Below are 4,670 nucleotides of genomic sequence, written 5' to 3'. Positions count from 1 at the left end.
CCCCCCCCCCCCCCCCGGCTGCACGCAGGGAGAATGGTGCTGAGGGGATTCTCCAGTCCCGCAGTTGAGTGGGGTGCCCCTGTAGCCAGAGGCGACCTGAGCAGGGTGCAGTGCCCGGGGCAAATAAGCCTGTGCGATGCCTTGCCCCCGGACATGAGGAAACCGGTGGTGGATTCGGTGGCTGGCAGGGGGTGCAGAGTGGCCAGAGGCAGCGGATTCAGTGGCAGGGGGGTGCTGAGCAGTTGGACGTGAAGCCAGGGGCAACGCAGAGTTGCCGTGGGCACTCTGCTCAGCTCCGTGGGGCCCCCCAAAGTGCAGGGCCCAGGGTGGTCACCCGGATTCATGCCCACCTAGGGACAGCCCTGCCTGTGGCTGTAAGCCTTAATTGCAGTGCGTAGGTCTCCCAGCCACAGGAGCCTGCGTCTTGCTGATGCAGGGGGAGCCTGGGATTGGGTTCCCCCTGCACCGGCGATAAGGCATGATGGGATCTAATGCAGGATTGTGTAAACTCTGTTCTGAATGGCTAATTTTTTTGTGGTCTCACTTAACTATCCATTGATTTATTTTTTTTCAGACAAAACTTTCAATAGATTTTAGTGCAGTATAGGAATGTGATTAAATTATCAAGCTGTTAAGTATAATTAGCTCTCAGAATATTTGAAGTAGGTTTTATTTAACAAAGCATCATTCATGTTCCATCATTTAATTATTAATTTTCTGACTAATGCCATGGTTTACTGAATAAACCAGTTTATCTCCTCCCTCTCTCTCTCCTTCATGATACTAGCTTAGAGAATTACGACGGTATTTCCTGTTTGCTTATTGGGGCCAGATTCGATATAAGTCAATCTGGCATTTGTATCATGGAGCTTAGATCATGCAAGGCTGCATAAACACCCCACACTTCTGATTTTTTGGAGAGGGCTGTTGTGTGTGAGGAAGAGGGAATAAGCAGATTTTGCAGCATGGAGGTAAAACGGCATTTCTGTTATGAAGCTATATCAGAGGTATGGGAGTAAAAGCTTAAAGTGGAGCTGGTTAATTAACAAAAATGTAATTCTTGTAAAATGTTCAGGAAAATGTCAAGACATCTAATTAAAATAGTTGGTTTAATTTGTAAAATTTGATTATTTTAATTAGCTTGAACTCTGAGGTGGTTTCCAAGGTAAGACTAATTTGATGCACAGTTTCCTCCAAAATAACTATAATAGCATTAGTAATTACAATAATTCCCTTTTTTCCTTGACAATTCATGTACATTTTTTGGCATAGGGGCCTTTTGGGCTGCACTTGGCAATGATTGGTTAGGCAACTTTCTTCAATATTATGGTCTAAATCAGTGATACTCTGCGCCACCTCTGGAGGGAGTCTATTCCAGGCCTTGGGGGCTTGGACAGTAAAAAAGTTCTTCCTTATATCCAGCCTAAAACAGTCTTGGAGGAGCTTGTGAACATTGGACCTTGTCATCCCTTGGGGTGCTCTGGTGAACAGGCGTTCCCCCAGATCCTGATGCAAACCCCTGATATACTTATAGGCAGCCACCAGGTCACCCCTAAGCCTGTGCTTTTCCAGGCTGAAGAGTCCCATGGCTCTCGGCCTTTCTTCATAAGGCCTATTCTCTTACCCTTTGATCATGCATGTGGCATTCCTCTGGACTCTCAAGCTTCTCCACATCCTTTTTGAATTGTGGAGCCCAGAATTGGATGCACTACTCCAGCTGCGGCCTCACCAAGCGGCCGAGTACAGTGGGAGGTGACATCCTGAGATTTACTTGAGAAGCATCTATGGATGCAAGCCAGAGTTTTGTTTGCTTTACCAGCTGTGACATCACATTGGTGGCTCATGTTCATCTTATGGTCAATCATGACCCCCAAGTCTCTTTCAGCCATGGTGCTAGCGAGCATAGCACTGCCGAGCCTATTAGTGTGCTGCAGGTTTTTTCCCCGAGGTGGAGTACCCTACATTTTTCAGTGGTGAATGTCATCAGGTTTGTATCTGCCCTCTTTTTGAGCCTGTCCAAGCCAGCCTGGATCACTAGCCTATCCTCAGGTGTGGATGCTCCACCTCAAATTTTGGTGTCATCGGCAAACTTGGCCATTCCACTTCTGACATGAGTATCCACATTGTTGATAAAGATGTTAAAGAGAACAGGTCCAAGGATGGAGCCTTGAGGGACACCACTGGTCACAGAGCGCCATAATGATTCACTTCCATTGACCACCACTCTCTGAGTCTGGCTTCAGAGCCAAATCCCCAGCCGTTGACTGTGATGTAGCCAAGGCTGCAGTTGGCCAGTTTTTCCAAGAGGAGATCATGGGACACCAGATCAAAGGCTTTTTATAAGTCCAGATATATGATGTCAATCTCTTCTCTCTTGTCCAGGTGATATGTCACCTGGTCATAGAAGGAGATGAGATTGGCCAGGCAAGATCTACCTGCAACAAACCCATGCTGGCTGTCCCTCAGGATGTTGCCATCAGCCAGCTTACCAAGAATGGTCTCTTTGATAATTTTTTTCAGAACCTTTCCAGGGATGGAGGTCAAGCTGATTGGCCTGTAGTTCCCTGGATCTACTTTCCTCCCTCTCCTGAAGATGGGTACTACATTGGTCTTCTTCCAGTCTTCAGGTACTTCACCTGAGTGCCAGGAGTTTTCGAATATCTTTGCCAGTGGCTGGGCTATGACTCCTGCCAGCTCCTTAAGTACTCTGGGGTGCAATCTGTCAGGACCCACTGACTTGAAGGTGGCCAGCCTCTCAGAGTGTTCCTTTACAAGGTCCAAGCTGATGCCAGGTATAAATTCACATTCATCCTGGCCATCCCTCATCATGCTAGGCATTGCGCTCCATTTGGGTTGATGAAAAACTGACGCAAAGTACCCTGTTAGGGCCTCAACAACAAGCCTCCCGAGCTTATCCAAGTCAGCTTTCCTAAAGTCGAGGACCTCTGCATTGCTGACTGACTTTCCAGCTTTGTGATGGATAGTAAGTGATCAGTTCATGGTCGCTGTCTCCCAGCTTTCCTTCGTGTTTTTTTTTTTTTTTTTTTTAAGGTTGCCTAGCGGGCTTGCATTGGTGGTTGTCCACCCATCCCCCGGTGGGCTTAGTTTAAAGCCTGGTTGAGCAGGTCAGCCATTCTGGCTAAGAAGAGCCTCCTCCACAGTGAAGTGAGGTCTCCCTAGCAGACCGCTGCCTGTCTCACCAAAGAGCAGATTGTGATTGTGGAAGCCAAAGCCTTGGTGATGACATCAGTGCTGCAGTCTTCGGTTGACTACCTCGATTCATTCATCTCTCCTCAGCTCATGACCCCAAACTGGGAGGATCAAGGAAAATGCCACCTGTGCCCCAACCCCCTATGCCCTGTTCCCAGAGCCTTGTAGCCATTCATGACCTGGCTGGGATTGCTCTGAGCCATGTCATTCATGCCCACGTGGATAAGGAGCATAGGGTAGGGGTCAGAGGGCCAGATAAGCCTTGGGATCCTCTCTGCTATGTCCTGGCTATGGGCTCCCAGGAGGCAGCAGACCTCCTAGGCTAAGGGGCTGGGGCAGCAGATTACTCCCTCGGTCCCCCTCAGGAGGGAGTCTCCCACAATGACCGCTCTTCATTTAGTCTTAGGGAGAGTGGGGATGGTAGCTGTTGGTGAACCTCCCTTGCCTGCAGGAGCTGGCAGCTCTGCAGGCTCTACTGGGGCTGCAGGGGGTTCATACCTGTTGCAGAGCTCCAGAGGGGAGGGGACCTTGGTGCAGCAGGCCCTGGGTCTGTTGACCACCTTGGTCCACCCCCCTGGCTGGACTGTGGGAGATCCTCAAGTCCCACCTTGTCCTGGAAAGTGACCTTGGTCGACCCTTGGCCTTCATGGGGTGAAGAGCCTGGCAGTAGGAGTTGATCTCTTGCTTGCCATCCTGGATGGCATGCAGTCTCTGGACTGCAGTCTGGAGCGCCTCCATCTGCCACCTCAGAGACTCCAAAGTGGAGTAGACCCCGCAAGGGGAGGTGGCCATGTTCCTGGTCCCATGTGCCTGGAATCGTGCCAGACAGCCCCCGCAGACAAGAGCCAGAGGCTCCATCTGCTTGGAGCCCTGAACCGTGGGCCCTGTCTGGGTAGAGGTCTTGGACTTGGAAGGGATCCTTGGGGGCCATCCGCATTGTACTGGTGGTATTCTGGCTACTGCTGTGACTACTTTCTCTTGGGGCTCATTGGCAGGGCCTCGGGCCCTCCTGTGCAAACTCCTGTGCTAACTCGCATGCCGGGCCCAGAAGCATGCCTGTTTGCATGGCTCTGGTCACATGGCTCTCTGGTGGGCTGGGCGAAGTAGGAGCCAGGGGAAGGGGGGCATTACCCTACTCGGCTCCTCTCAGCTGCCTCCCCAGAGCTGGGCTAAGTCCCTCCCACCGCGGGCCCTGCTTACCTCCAGGTAGGCTGGGGCTTGTCGGGGGGGTCCTTGGGATCCTTTTGGCGGGGGGTCCCGGGGCTCACGCAGGCGCAACGGGCTTCCACCCACGCATCTCTTGCCAGAGCTGGGGAGCAAGTGCGGCTTCTGCCATTGCCAGGCCCTTTTTAAACTGCGCGCATGTGCAGAAGGGCCTGCCGGTGCTGTGCCGCTCTCAGTGGGCTAGGGGGTTCCTCCCCCCACCAAAGGAGGGGACAGGTGAGTGTCTCCCCCTCCCC

At 51.6% G+C, this 4,670-nt stretch overlaps 1 protein-coding gene across 3 annotated transcripts in view; it reads left to right on the top strand.

Moving 5' to 3' along the window:
- HKDC1 (hexokinase domain containing 1) overlaps positions 1–4,670 on the top strand; it is a 78,051-nt gene that overhangs the window by 26,715 nt on the left and 46,666 nt on the right. The window lies entirely within an intron of this gene.

The sequence above is a fragment of the Gavialis gangeticus genome, unplaced genomic scaffold (assembly GCF_001723915.1).
Source record: "Gavialis gangeticus isolate Ggan-Ray unplaced genomic scaffold, GavGan_comp1, whole genome shotgun sequence".
Lineage (NCBI taxonomy): Eukaryota > Metazoa > Chordata > Crocodylia > Gavialidae > Gavialis > Gavialis gangeticus.
This window is presented reverse-complemented; position numbering and strand designations above follow the sequence as displayed.